Source organism: Myotis daubentonii, chromosome 3 (assembly GCF_963259705.1).
Source record: "Myotis daubentonii chromosome 3, mMyoDau2.1, whole genome shotgun sequence".
NCBI lineage: Eukaryota > Metazoa > Chordata > Mammalia > Chiroptera > Vespertilionidae > Myotis > Myotis daubentonii.
This window is the reverse complement of record NC_081842.1, coordinates 96,702,060-96,718,661: the sequence shown is the minus strand read 5'-3', so window position 1 is coordinate 96,718,661 and position 16,602 is coordinate 96,702,060.

Here is a 16,602-nt window from a genome sequence, read left to right as displayed (position 1 = left end):
AAGAAGACAAGAGCTGAGGCTCATCATCTCCCATGTAACAATTTGAATGTACTCCAAGAGTAGACTCTAAAGTAAACTCTTGGCCTTTGGGTGATTATGAGCTGTCAATGCAGGTTCATAAGTTATAACAAATATATCATTTTGGTGGGGGATGTTGATAGTGGGAGAGGCTCTGTGTGTGTTGGGGCAAGAAGTATATGGGAACTCTCTGAGTCTTCCTCCTAATTTTGTTGTAAACCTAAAACCGTCCCTCCATAAATAAAGTCTTAAAAATAAATAAATCTAAAACAAAACATTTTAAAAACCTTTTAATACTCTCTCTATATGAACATTTCTTACTCAGAGTTATTTTATCTCCATTGCCAAGGTCACTTACTTGGCAAGAACTCTACACTGCCTTGTTCACTTATTTTGCCTTCCTCCTTCCCTCCCTTTCTCTTTCTTTTCATTCCTTTCATTCTCTGTGTGCTATTTTTGTATTTTTTATTATACTTTTATTTCTTTCTTCTATGTTACTGTAAGCAAAGTACAAATACTTTGAAAGCAAGATAGTATCTAAAACTTACTTGCAGTCCTAAAACTCAGGATTATATCCTCAGCATAGTAGACACTTGATGGATATTTGTCGATTTTTGTTTGTTTGCTTCTAAACACTTTCATAAAATGTATCATTATATAAATAAATGAAATATAAAGTCTTCTTTAAATAAATTTTCTAATATATTAGAAAACACAAATGTTTTTACTATATTCTACAATTATCTCAGTGAAACTTCACTTTAACATGTCTAGGAAATTTATCAAGATGTTTAGAAGGGGAAAGAGGTGGTCCTATGGAAAAAATGTAGATATAGATATAGATATATATAATAGGAAATAGAAGGTTAAGGGAATAACTGACACCTATTTTCAAGTGCACTAGCTTGATTACAAGAATCATGACCATATCTTTCTAAATTTCTAAAGGTCATGACAAAGATAAATCATAAGTTGCTGTAATACTGTTAATTAGACATAAGAAAGGAAGAAAGATGTTCGACCATGATGTTAAGTAATTGCTCAAGCAATTTATCATAGGGGTTTTAGAATTCTAATCCTGAAAAATGAAAAAAAAAATATATGTATATATTTAGATTATTTCTATGCATATATATATTTCTAGATTATTTTTATCCTAAAGCAAAAGTCTAGTATATATCAACCCTCTGGAATTATAGTTTTTCTATCATAAAGAAAACTTTACTTTAAATTACAAATCCTTTATAAAATTAATAAAGTTGTTTAATTTTAAAAAACTCAATGTCTTAATTTTCAAAATTAAATACAAATTAATCTATTGGGATAGTTTTAATTAATTGCAATAGCTTTTCTTAGAGTGCTTGCTAAATTTTCTATAAGCAAAGAAAGCATATTTTATATGTCTTTACTAATCTCAGAATTTAGCACACAACTAGGCACAGAGAGGCCCATAGTACTAGTTTGCATGTCTTAAAACCATATCCATATTCTAAATGTTGATCTATAGCAATTTATCAAAAACATTAAATCATTGTGTAAGCCATGTCCTCTATCAAAAAATAAATAAATACAAATAGAAGGTACAGGATCTGATATTTATGTCATTATATGTAAAATTATATTTTCAAAGAGGAAGTAAGCAGAAAATGAGCATTTGTTAAAGCCTTTATTTAATTATTAATTACACATTTACCTATTTTAGTTTCATCTAGGTTGGGAGTTACCATCATAGAAACCTAGATTCTGCAAAGAAGGTAATACCTTAGCAGTGATGAACACTGCAAATTGAAAAAAAAATGTAAAGGCAGAGAGAGGATATGAACATGGTGTGATTTCAGGATGTTCTCATAAATGGTAGAGGTCACAGGAAATGTGATTGACTAGGCATAATGTCACTGGACAATGCAATAAAAATGGAATAAGAAATGTTATCTTAAACAAAGATCAATTCTCATTACATTATTAAAAGTCAAGTGAGTCCAACATTTAGATGCTCGAAATCTAGTTCACAGTGATGAGGACTTGAATTTAAACTGTGATATATTAACAGTATTGGTTGAAAACATTTCCTTTTTTTTTTTTTTTTTGAGAAACATGAAAAATGTGTTATTTGATTTTATGATAACCTAAAAAATTTAGCATATTCAGGACAACAGTTTAAAAGACTTGAGACAATTTATATTTTTCACCAACTGAGTACTTTTATTAAAGACTAGAGGCCCGGTGCACAAATTTGTGAATATGTGGGGTCCCTTGGCCTGGCTGGTGATTGGGAACTATAGGGCCAGCCAGCCAGGGGGAGGGACCGCGGGAAGTTGGCTGACCGCATGAGGTTGGCTGTGGGAGCACACTGATCACCAGGGGGCAGCTCCTGTGTTAAGAATCTGCCCCCTGGTGGTCAGTGTGCATCATAATAACTGGTTGACCAGTCGCCTAGTCATTTGGTTGCTTAGGCTTTTATATATATAGATTGTTATCAATAGTACAGAGCTACCCTTATATTCCAAGTTCTGGTTTATGGATTCATTTTGCCCTAGTGTAAACTCTCATAGAATATCACACAACAACTATTAACAACATAGCAAATTTCCCTTTTAGATACCCACTTTAGATACTTTCTGAAAAAAATTCTGTATAATCTACAAGAATATCCTTAAGGAAGTCTAACATTGCCCTACTCCATCTCCAATAACCACATTTACCTTCTAGTTTAAGCCTAAACTGTGCGAATAAAATCTATAGAGAAAAGTTCCCCCTGCCTCAAAATCACAGCCTATTCTTTAACTCAGCACATTAACTTCATCTATTAATATCCAATATTTCCTTTCAAAATTTTAATATTTTCTGAATGATTCATAATCTGAGGCATCATTAATTTCTATCTAAATTATTAGTTAAGATCTCAAAATGTACTAATTAATAACTCAAAAGAAAAACTGATCTAAAAATAAACGCTGTGTTTGTGAGAAGGTTCCTAGAGAAGAGGAGGGCATTTTACAAAAAAAGAAGGGAGTTGTTTACTGAAAGGTTGACAATTACCATATATTGTACACTTTATAAATTTGATGAAACATGCTACACAGATTCTAACCCAAATATGTTTTTCAGATTTCTATAAGAAAAATTTTCTTTATTTTCTTATGTGGGTGGGGTTCTTAATCTAATTGTCATTAATGCTACAAAATTCTCTTTGAAATTATTTTGTACAGTGATAGATTTTCTATTTCTGAGTCAGGGGTCAAAGTGTAATGGAAGGAGGAGGGCAATTGGGCACAATAGCCAGTAGCAGGATAAACTGATAATTGGGCTAAATCCGACTATAAGCTCATCTGAGGAGCAGGCTGAAAACACCTACTGAAAAAAAAAGGGGGTAGATAAATACCAAACATTCAAGACTTGGTAACTGTAAAACATTAGTTAATCTTCAGATTCAAATGGGGCATAAACAAGGCAACAATTAGAAGAGAAAAAATGCAGACTTAGGGAGATGAAGAACTGTTTTGAAATAAAGAAGAGCAGGATCAGGCTGTCATTCTAAGAAGTAGTTTTGGAAAACCCAGAGGTCCCAGGGATCTGCCCATAGCAGTCCGTGTTGATTTAAGGAGGGAGGGGAAGGACAAGTTGTTTAAAGAGAAGAGGCAAACCCAGCAGAAAGACTATAACAATATGAGAAAGCAGACAGAAAGGCTGTTTCCTTTTCCTTTTCCTTTTCCTTTTCCTTTTCTTTTTCCTTTTCCTTTTCTTTTTCCTTTTCCTTTTCTTTTTCCTTTTCCTTTTCCTTTTCCTTTTTCTTTATCAGACTCATGACCTTAGGCAAGTTATTTAATATTCACACTGACCTCAGTCAACATTCCATACTTATGTGATCAGGAGTATGTGGGGCACTGGGAATGCAGAAATGAATAAGGCATAGACATAATAATGTCACATGCCTGAAGGAAATTGACTAGACTAGAGGATATTGTGAAATCCTTTCATGTAATTATGTTAGAGATGCAATAAAATGTTACTGATTTCTATATCTCTGGTTTGTTTTGTTTGTGCTAAAAGGTCACCTCAATGCACTGAGGAAATTTTTTTTGCTAGCAGAGACGCTAAAAAAATGTATTTATATGTATGTGCCAATTAGGAGTTTTCCTATACTTCTTCTTTAAAATAGTGTATTTAATTTTATGACAAGGCAACATACCCAGATCATTTCCTAACAGAAACTAGGGTACATTATAGGGACAGAGAACAATATGCTAATTTTTATTTTGAGGTTAACGTGACTTCATATTTTTGTCAAAGTCAGAATATACCTTATGTTAGACAAAATTTACAATGGGATTTTTCCTCCCTAGATTATATTACAAAAATCCAATTTTTAAAAATTTGATTGATAAATAAAATCCATGCTTACATTATAAAACCAGGAAGTGGCCAAATGCTTAGAATATTTTTTTGTATTGATTCTCTTTCTTTGTATTGTATGTTCTATGTGTCAAGAATTATGCCTCTTATCTTGCTAGATTCTGGTACTATCCTTCACATGTACTAAGAATTCAGCAAATGTTATAAATGGATAAATGGAATGTGTGTGTGTGTGTGTGTGTGTGTGTGTGTGCGTGTGTGTGCAGAGAGAGCAAACACAGTATTCATTTTACTCAAGATCTTAGACTATTTTCTTCTAGACATGTCTTCTTTTTTACTTATCAATAAATAAATTCCTCTTCATTCTACAAGATTTAGAACAAATATCATTCTCTCAGGAACATTCACTATCACCCCAAAGTTGATTAGATTACTCCCTATTTATATAGTCTAATCATTGTTCTCTATACATTTATTTTATAGAGCTTATCCAAATTGACAAGTATGATACATTAGTAAGTGAATTATTATACTATTTATTTCTACAAAAATACAACTACAAAAAATTATTCAAACCAAATCATCACAACTAGCTTTTAGTGTTTTAGGGTCTGGGCCCCCTTAGACAAGGGGAAATGTGACAGTCATTACGTGTCACAATGCCTAACCTTTAACACACCTCCTTCTGGCCTTGGTTCCCGAGGCTGTACCTTTCCGTGCTGTCACTAGAGAAGGACACAGACTTCTGTACTTCCACTAGAAAACCAGGGAGTGGCCAGATGCCTGAAATATTTTATGTATATACCATCCCTTTCTTTGGATGGTATATTTTGAATGCAAGTGTTATGCATGTTTTTGTATTGCTAAACTCTGATACTCTGCCTCACATATACTAACAATTCAACAAATTCTATAAAATAGACAAATAAAACTTATTATTCTAAAGTTGCTTCTGTCTAAACATTTTATCCTACTTCTAACCTTAGATTAACCTCAATTAGACCTTAAAGTATTTAGGTATATATATTTACTAGAGGCCCAGTGCATGGAATTCATGCACAGGGGTGGGGGGTGGGGGAGGAGGGATCTTTCAGCCCGGCCTGCACCCTCTCCAATATGGGCCATCCCTTTCACAATCTGGGACTGCTGGCTCCTAACCACTCACCTGCCTGCCTGTCTGATTGCCCTAACCACCTCTGTCTTGGCCCCCACACCTGGGACCCGAGCTTGCCTCTCTCTGGCTGGCCGCAGGCACCCAGGACCCGGGCCAGCTTTGCCTGGGCTGGCCACAGGCACCTGGGCCAGCGTTGGCTTTGCCCGGGTCATCCACAGGCACCTGGGACCCCTGATATCCCCTAACTGCTCCCTGCCAGCCTAACCACCCCTAACTGCCTCTGCCTCAGCCCACCACACCCAGGACCCAGGCTTCCCTCTTCCAGCCAGCCACAGACAACCAGGACCCAGGCTTCCCTCACTCTGGCTGACCGCAAGTACCCAGGACCTGGTGGGTGGGGATCCCTCAGCCTGGCCTGCCCCCTCTCATAGTCTGGGAGCCCTCAATGGATGTCCTACTTATGGCTTAGGCCCGCTCCTCTCAGAGAGGAGCGGGCCTAAGCCACAGTCTGGCCTCTCTCTGCAGGAGGCAACCAGGCCTATCGGGGGAAGGTGCAGCTCCCATCACCCTGACACTGCTGCTGCCTCTGGTTTTCCTCTGCAGGAGGCGACCAGGCAATCAAGGGAAGGTGCACCTCCATCACCCCACTGCTGCTGTCACTGCCAGCCTCTGCGGCGGCCTGCCTTTCAGCCTGCCTCCCAGCAGTGGCCTGCCCTTGGCCCTCACAGCCGCCACCATGGCTGCCTCTGGCCCATTACCCTGCTGCTGCTGCCGCCTCTGGTCTCCCTCTGCGGGAGGCAACCAGGCTGATTAGGGGAAGGCCCTCGCACTGTGTCTTTGCCCGGAAGGACATCTGGAAGACATCTGGTCTAATTAACATATTACCCTTTTATTAGTATAGATCATTCTTATAATGGATGTAATTGCTTTAATGAATAATATCTGCCTGTGAAGATTAGAAGACAGAAAGTTATGCATCCAACAGTATTTTAAATTCCACAGTTCTAATATATTGTGAAACTACTAACAGTTTTTAATTCAATAACTTCTAGTTAGCTTTTTGAAAGACAAAAATGAAATTGGGGGGTAATTGAATATAAATAATTTCACAATTCAGAGAGAGAGAGAGAGAGAGAGAGAGAGAGAGAGAGAGAGAGAGAGAGAGAGAGAGAGATTGAGAGAAGGAGCTGGAACAAGTAAAATCAAAACCAAAACATTACTTTAAGGGAAAGAAGCATGACACCATAGACTTTTTTCATTCAAAACATTTTATGGCATAATCGGTTTCCACACAATATGTTCAGTAGTTCTCATTCCAAACTAAAGCACATTAACTTTTAATCATACATAAAATGTCAGTTGTTAGCCAAAGAACAGAGAAATTCTTCACAAAACTTACACTGATAAATTAAAACCTAATGTTAGCTCTGCCAAATCCATTAGCAGAATTACTTTAATGATTTCCACATAACTCAAAGAAAGAAATTGCAGCTCAAAAAATTGCTAAAAGAAGCCTTTCAATTTGAGTCTCTCTCTCTCTCTCTCTCTCTCTCTCTCTCTCTCTCTCTCTCTCTCCCCTCTCTCTCTGACTTCAAAAAACAGAGTTGGGAGAGAGTGATTCTATAAAAGGCATTGACTTTACATTAACTAATTTGAATCTTATTTATCACATATTTATGGTAATTCTGTCTTCACTTATTTTTCTTATGCAACTTCTCAAATTTAGACAAAGACCTTAACTGTTTATGCAAAAATATGAATGATGTAAATGATCTAATGTCATACTTTGGATGAACATTATCTGACCTTTTTTCTGCCTATGAGAGAGAAATTCAATGTGTCTTTTTCTGGGGAATCTCAGGTCTAGCAGCAGTAACCTAATCCACATTTATACATTTTGTCAAACCTTATGATTTGGAGCAATGAATCAATCAATCACAGTATTGTATTGTCTTTAAGTTTGAATTTGCAGAGCACTCTCTTAAATGCAATCTGTAAGGGAACTTACCGTATCTGAGTTTCTTAATTAAGATTCTACATACTTCATTATGCAAGGGTCTGATTTAACACATTTCCTATCTGATTCACAAAGTATCTTTCCCATATCAAACACATTCATACTATAAACAAAAAGAGAAAACATATAGTGGACACATTTATAGATTGGCTTAGATTCTGAGAATATTTCTATTTTATAATTTTACAATTATTCCAAATAATAATTTGCATTGCACAATTTAGAAAGTATATATCTTCTTACTTTTTCTTATTGAAGGCAATAAGAATCAGAATTTTTTGCCCTAACTGGTTTGGCTCAGTGGATAGAGCGTCGGCCTGCGGACTGAAGGGTCCCAGGTTCGATTCTGGTCAAGGGCATGTACCTGGGTTGCGGGCACATCCTCAATAGGTGGTGTGCAAGAGGCAGCTGAATCGATGTTTCTCTCTCATCGATGTTTCTAACTCTCTATTTCTCTTCCTCTCCCTTCCTCTCTGTAAAAAATCAATAAAATATATTTTTTAAAAAAAAGAATCAGAATTTTATACATGTAAGGTAAGATGCTTTATCCATTTTTAGCCCTTTTCCCCTGGTTTCATAATCATTGGAATATAAATATTCTGCAACTCTCTTTGCATTATCTTACAGATATTTTTTAGCCCAATGTTTTAATAATTCATAGCACTTGATTTTATAAGATTCTGATCTTGAAGTCTTATTATGACCAATAATTTATATTAATTTTATCCGAAGCCAAGTGATATTTTAATTTTAATTTTTATGTTTATAAATAATCTTCTTACTGTCCTTTAAAAATGCTTTGAAGATACTCATACTCTCATCTTCTTATTCCTAACCCTAACCTCAATCTAATTCATACACTATAAAGAATGAAAATTTCTAACATTTTAAAAACCTATTTCAGGTCATAGTAATCTACTTTCCTGAAATCTTATGCTTCATGCTGTATTTCATTTTTTTATAATTTTAAAGCATTTTTATTTCCAAACCTGTTATAAGTAAGCAACACAAGAACAGAAAGGTGGTGTGTTGTTTTTTTTCTCTTTGTACTATAATTTGCATAGTGCCTTGTATAATATAATTGGCCAATCATCTTTTGGAAAGAGATACCAATAAAATAGAAGCTGGCATTGTAACTCAGAACACAACATTTAACAAAGACATCCTGCAAATAAAAATAGAAATGGAGAGCAGGCAGTTATGATGCTTTCATCATCTAATAAAAAGCAGGTAAATACATTTATAAGGAGAAGGAAAATAAACTTTTTCTGGCCCTAAATGTAAGGAGAAATTCATTATGTAAATGTTTCTTTGAACAACTTAGTGGACAGGCCTTTAACAACAGTGTCACAAGATGTTAGACTAATTTGCCATCTAGTTGTATCTTATGTCTATCCACAATAAAAACAATAAGCATAACAAAGAATCAAGTTTTATGAGGGAATCTCTGTGGAATGAAATAATATAGCATAGGTTTGAAGAGTTGTTGTGAGAAAGAACCATTGGATATTTTCATGTTCCTGAAAGGGTTAAAGTGTATGGAAGACATGGAAGTGCCAGAAATGTAAACTAGAGGTAGATAATGAAGATGTAAATGCATTTTGATTTAACTATGAGGGGGAGATGAAGAACTGTAATGTGGGAGAAACATAATTAGACTTGAATTTTAGAATGACAGTTCAGATTGTACCACCACCTTAAGTTCTGTGTATTTATCCTACAGAAATAACCACACAGATATATTTCCAAAGGCTTCTATAGAGCAATGCTTGATTGAAAAGCAGAACAATTTGTTACCACCAGGTAAGTATAACTACATAATCCTATCTAATAAAAGAGCAATATGAAAATTGACCATCACTCCAACACAAAGATGGTGGCTCCCATAGCAGCTGGGGTGGGACATGGGCGTTGTCACCCTGGCAATGACGCCAGCATCCCGTGCCTCAGCCATGGAGGGAGGGAGGGATGCAGACACAATGCAGGGCTGCTGGACTGGGGGCATGCCTTGAGCTGCCTCCCCGCAGCTGCAGGCATGCCCTCAGCCTGGCAGACACAACATGGCTACAGCCCAGTGGACACAATGTGGGGCTGCTGGGCTGGAAGTGTGCCTCCGGCAGCCACCACATAACTCAGGTGCACACCCCCAGCCCAGCGGACACAATGCAGGGGGTCCTCTGCACATGTGCTGCAGAGAAAACACCTCTTCTGACCACTCATTGGCTAAGCTCCTTGTATGCCACCACTGGCAGTGTTCTAGGTAATTTGGGTAATAAGAATCCAAGAAGGTGATCTAGGGTTTTTCCACCTCACTCCTGGAGGAAAAAATGAAGGTCTGCTGCTGGAGGGGCTAAGAAATGTCATATCCTGCTCTAGCCAGTTTGCTCAGTGGATAGAGCCTTGGCCTGCCGACTGCAAGGTCTGGGTTCGATTCTGATCAAGGGCATGTACCTAGGTTGCAGGCTCCTCCCTAACCAGGGCTCAGGTCAAAGCTCATGCAGGAGGCAACCAATCAAAGTGTCCCTCTCACATTGATGTTTCTCTCTGTCTTTCCCTCTCTCTTCCATGCTCTCTAAAAATCAATGGAAACATATCTTTAGGTGAGGATAAAAAAAAGAAAGAAAGAAAGAAAGAAATATCATATCCTTTGAAAGACACATCTTGAAAATACCTAAAGAAACTTGTCATTTTTTCATGGTGAAGGGACTGGAGTCCGTGTTGGTGAAAACACCTTGGTGTCTGTGGCAGTGGAAGCAGCAGCGGGGTGATGGGGCTGGCGCCTTCCCCTGATCAGCCTGGTCACCTCCCACAGAGGGAGGCCTGACTGTGGCTTAAGCCTGCTCCCCAGTAGGACATCCCCTGAGGGCTCCCAGTATGTGAGAGGGGGCAGGCTGGGCTGAGGGACCTCCCTCCCCCTCCCCCCCCCCAGTGCACGAATTTCATTCACCAGGCATCTAGTATATTATAACTCCATATTAAGAAAAAACTGTAAAATGCTGCACAAATGAAGGACAGTTATGTTTACAGATAGAGAAAGATTTATAAAATATGCTAAGGAAAGAAAGTGGTTCAGCCTCAAGCACTTGCCTCAGAATATAGATTTCAAGAAGAAAGGTCTTCTTGACAAAAAGGAGACAGACTAACTTTGAATTCACAAGTTTTCCCAACCTTTTGGAGACCTGAGTTTTCAAAGTAACCAACTGGCCCAAATTCTAAATTGTGATGGTGCCTGCAGAGAGAGAACAGACCTGAGTTGAGCTAAAAAGCTGACACACTGGTAAAGATTGAGTGTGGGTTGCCAGAGCAGTATACAGCCCTGGCTGTGGCAGAAACTAGGGGAATTCATAACCTTGTGAAGGCTTTTTCCTCCATGAACCCTCTTGGACATAGAAAAACTTAGAAAGAGCCCAACAGCCACTCTGGTGCAGACTTGGCGAGGAGAGCAGCAGCCATTGAGGGAGCAAACCACTACAGAAGAGAAAGCTTAGTGTGTAGGGAAAGGGTAATGAGTGCTACTGCCCTTAGGGCACTGATGAAAACTCATTGCAGACCCATGAAGGGAAAGAGAAAACATAAAAGAAAAACAAATGAACACGCTAAAAACTCACGAGAAGCATCATTATACACTAAGCCCCATAACCTGTGAGACAAAGTGTTTATAGTCAATCAGCAGGGGTTTGTGGGAAGGTTTTAAATGACAAATTCAACTTCATTATTAGATCTGGGGTTATCCTGACTATGCATTTAATTTTGAGTGAATTGTGATTATTGTGGGGTTTTTTGTGTGTGTGTGTGTGTGTGTGCTTTTTTAAGAATTAGTGTACTTCATAGACTTTTAATGTTGGCAGAGTCTGTAGTAATATTTTATCTTTTACTTCTCATATTTTAAATTTGTCTTTCAATTTTTGTTTTCCATTTTGCTGGAGGTTCATTCATTTTCTTGATTTTTTTTCCAATAACAACTTTAAGAGTCTGATTTTTTTCTTTTCTTTCTTTTTTCCCCTCTCATCTTCATTATTTCCTTCATTCTGCATACTTGAATTTTTTGTTGTCCCTTACTAGTTTTGTGAGGGAGAAGCTTAGATTATTGATTTGAGACCTTTCTTCTTTTTTAATATAAGCACTTAACGATATATATTTTCCTTTAAGCATTGCTTTAACTGTATCCCATAATTTTTATATGCTATAGTTCTATTTTTCTTCAGTGCAAATATTTTCAAATTATTCACAGTGACATGAATTTTTGGAAGTATGTGTTTTATTTCAAAATGTTTGAAGATTTTGCTATTATGTTATTGTAAATTTCATTATTGCCAGAGAATAATTTCATATGATTTGAATTTTAAATTCGTTTTTAGTTTGGCTTATGATACATAACACTGTCTATTTTGATGAATACACAGAAAATGCATTTTATTATGGTTTTATGTTATGTTTTGTATAGTTTTTAATTCTTTTTTGTATTGTGATTTTATGTTATGAGATTCTGATCATGTTTAAGTCCTATGGAAAACAATGGTATTTTTGGTTTAGCAGACAATTGGCCTGGTGGCAATTAGGCCTCGAGTTTCTCTTAGATTTTCAAGAGTTTAAATTTCAGTAATTTTAATATTCATTCCATTTTTAAAGTCTTTGCAATACTATTCTGATCACTTGGGCATTTGTTTGCCCTGTGGCCAGTTTGTAATCAAAGTAATGGTCTAACACTAGTTCAGTGTTCACAGTATGTTGTGTGCTGTATAATATCAAATCCATTCACGCACACCACAGGGCTGAGCCCAGAAGTCTATTACAAATATTTCATGCATCACTGTCAAGAGCTTTTCCCTTTCCAATGTATCTCTAGTATTTTCTGGTTCCCTAGGGCTCTTCTTATTTTTTGCCAGAGAGAAATAAGAAACTTTATTTACCCTTCTCTTCCATGCACTCCTGCATTTGTACCTGCATCAGGGCTAAGATTTAAAAAAGTCAGAAAAGGAGAAAAAGCCCAACAAGGGTTGGCTGCACAATTTAGGGACCATAACTTGTTCAATTAGAGAGAAAGATACCCCTTCCTCATAGTCGAAGTAACCTACATTGTGTCTAGTGCCACTGAGCACTGTCAAGCAATCCCTTTCCAACTCCAAGAGTTCGCTCTGCCTCTGACAGTGATGGCTACTGGCAGAAAAAAGGGATTACTGCAATTCTGATTTTCCCCAATCAGTCTGATACTAGCTACTTTTAAAAATCATTAAGTGCTACCTCTTGTCTCCTGTCCTTGTTTTTACCTGCATTCTGTAGAAAGGAGAGAGGGTGGAGTATATTTATAGTATTTTACCCCAAATCAGAAATTATCAACACTTCTTATAAAGTTAAACATGCACCTATGACCCAGCAAGCCACTCCTAAGTATTCACCCAAGAAAAATGTAAAATGTTATGTTCATACAAATATATATTTGTCTTAGTCGTCTCAAGCTGCCATACAAAATACTATAGACTAGATAGCTTAAGCAGCAGGGATTTATTTTCTCACAGTTCTGGAGGCTAGGAAGTCCCAGAGGTTCTGGCAGCTTTCTTCCTGGCTTATAGGCAGCTGCCTTTTTACTGTGTCCTCACATGGTGGGATGGGGGAGAGGGAGAGAGAGAGAGTCAATTCAAAGTCCTATTAGATTAGGGTCATACCCTTAAGATCTCATGTAACCTTAATTACCTCTTAAAGATCCTATCTCCAGACATTGTCACACTGAGAATTAGGGCTTCAATGTATGTTTTTTGGAGAGAGAAAGTTTAGTCCACAGCACACACATACAAATAATAAATCGCTCACACATAGACACACGCCTCTCTTAAGAACAATTAATATTAACCTATTATTTGTATTTTTGCCCTTTTCATATTTAACATTTTTAGCAATTACTTGCTTAGCAGTTCTTTTAGGATAATTTTCCAAAACCACTGGGCTCTTGGTGGAGGTTTGGTTTTCATAACCCCACTGCATTTCTTTTTAAACGATCATAAAAATATTTATAAGTAATTAGATATGTTAGAATTCCAATTGTTTGTTATCCCTAAACAGGAACTAGAAATTTAGAAAAGTTAAAAGGAAAACTCCAGCTTTTTACTTGCAACTCTGACTATTTAAGTCCAACAAGTAAACAGCTTAGAGGTTTTCACTCCTGCTCTTATAACAAGAAAATTGAAAAAATAAGAAAACTTCTCTGGACCCATCAAGAAACTGATGTTATGGGGAAAACAGCTAGTTTAAAATCTAGAGTGACAGGCACATCAAGAGAGATCCAGGAACTGAGGTTTGGTTACCCTAAGAAGTCACTGAAGCCATTAACTTAAAGGAACACTTACATGGTAAGTTTAATGAAACACTGAGTGCAGAATAGCATTAGAATATCTACAGGAGCTCCACCAGATCCCTTTCTGTTTCTCACAAGGTGAAGAATAATTTTTGTTAAAAACATTCAGAGCCTTCTTTATTAAAAATATTTTTTCCAGGATCAGTAGTTGCCAGAGCTTACCTTTTCTGGGGGGGAAAAATAATCCTGTATGTCCAGCACATTCCAACTTTCCTACCTTATCTATGGGTGGAATACCTTATCAGCAGGGGTCAGGGTTTCGAGGAAATTGATTGGAAGCTCTGAAGCCAGGGATGGGAGTGGAGGAAATAATATTATTCTGCCAGAGAAACACTTGTGATTGTTAGACACCCAAGACATAGCCGTATATCTTACCACCACCACAATGGGGCTCTAGTATATTAAAAATGCGTGACAAAGATTTTCTTAGAGGAGGAATACATGGGAAGGCCATAGTAAAGAGAGGACAAGAATAAGGAAGAATTTGAAACTTCTTGTACCTATAACTACCTAATAATTTTTTCATATGAGTCTGACAAAAGGAATGGAAATATAAAATAATTCTTGAAAGTAATGATATCCTTATATAGTTCTCACTCCAGAGTTACAGTCAAAGATAATTTCAATTTTGTTTCTAACACTAATTTGTTTCTATTGTTAATTTCCTGGCTTCTAAATTTATAGTTTATACAATAAATTGGTATTTGAGGAAGGGTGATTCTTAGCAGTACTTTTCAGCATATTACAAGCACTTAGATACAAGGCCGCCTGAATGCTTAATTCCAAACTTACTCACAAGTCATTGTGATAACCAAAATTAGCCCTTCTATTTTTCAAATGCTTTTTGGAAGGCAACTCCTCTTGGGTTGAAAAACACTAATAAGTTATCTGAGTATTATAACCAGTTCTAATAAGTTTTATGGTTAACACCAATTGCCTGAAGAAATGATATTCAATTATATTTCTAATTTTTTATGTTTATGAAAATATATTTTTTTAAATAGAGAGTGGAAGCGGGGAGAGACAGAGAGAGAGAATCATTGATGTGAGGGAGGCTCATCAATTGGTTGCCGCTTGCATGCACCTCAACTGGGGGTGCGGATGGAGCCTGCAACCTAGGTACATGCCCTTGATTAGAATCAAACCCGGCCGTGGGGCTGGGGCTGGGGGCCAGCCCCTCTGCGTGTTGTTCTCTCTGACTCTGAGACTGGGTGCAGGCCGCCCTCTCTGTTGTTCTCTCAGGCTCTGGGCCCCTGCCAGGCCCCTCCTCCTGAGCTGGTCATGACCCTTACAGCGTCCCAGCCTAATTTGCATATTACCTCTTTAAATATATAGATATAATTTCTTTATCTCTACTAGTAATCACACAATAACTCTTTAAATTCAATATCTAGAGTGACCTCAGAAGAATGGTAGTGTGAGAGTGCACCTTGTCCTCTCTCCGTAAAATTTCAACAATTTACCAACTATAGTTCAATAAAGAAATCCCTGCTCAACACAGATGCCAGATGTCAGAGAGACTCACACATTGGAACACCAAAAGGTCAGAAACTGCAAATAAATGGGGAGACCAGAGGGAGGAAAGTGCAGATGACCTGCAGATGCAGCCCTATAGCCAGGAGCTTGAGGATTGCCCAGCTGGGAGAGGGAAGAAAGTTGGCAGTAGCAGCCATTTCCTTTGGCCAGGAGGAACAGGGAGCTGCTGGAGAATGTAGGTACAGCCCAGCAGGGTGAGTGGTGAGGGAGAAAACAGTGTATAAACAGTTTTTGAGTCAGCAGATGCCTGACAGGGCATAGAGCTCTGCCAGGTGGCTCTCCACTGTTAGGCCAGCAGTGGTGTTTCAGACAGAAATAGAACCACTGAGTCCTGCCACCACTTTGATTCCCAAAACTTGCCTACCATTGCCCTTGGAGTTGAGTCTAGGAGTGTGGTGAAGCATGGGACTTGGTTGGAATGTTTGTAAGGAGGATTATCCAAAAGGTAAGGGGCCTCTAGGGGTTCTTTGCTGAAGGTGGCAGCCCCTGCCTTGACTTTTACAAACAAGCCTGGGCCCCTGGGTATTTTGCTGAATCTCTATGTTTAGTCTTTAACCCCGACCTTGTAGAAGCATGTGCTTTCTCAAGGATACTTACCCTGCTGATTGTATCTAGAGGTTAATTTTAGTTCAAGCTGTTGTTACCATAAAAGCCTAAGGAGGCTGGCAATTGGGGGTTGATTTGGTTCCTCCTGCCAAGCATCCCCTTAGCCTTCTCTTTCACAGAAATGTATGTCAGAGTAATCCATTCATCCGTCACTCAGTGTCTGCTTGTCAGTCCTGGCACAGGAGCATATTATCTGTAAACCAAGAGCTATTGCAGTAGAACTGCTGTTTCTCTCTGTAACTGATCCCTGGGAGATGTGCTTGGTGTGGAATTCCATTGAGGTCAGGGGTCGCCAATCAGGTGAGGGAAAAATAAATCCCACCTCCAAACGACACAGCTGTATTGTCTTATAAATACGTAGAGGTAAATAATCTTGTGATTCAGCACCATAAACTGGAAAATAGTAGAAAAACCTCTTGAGAGATAAATCTGAAAGCAAAAGACAGCAAATACTGCAAATAACCACAGTAATGAGGAGGACCAAAAAAAAAAAAAAAAAAAGATAGAAAAATCCCCAGAAAGTAGGCTGGAACACATGGAAATATGTGATATAAAGAATACATATTTCAAGATTGCAGTTCTGAAAATACTCAATGATATGTGAGAAAA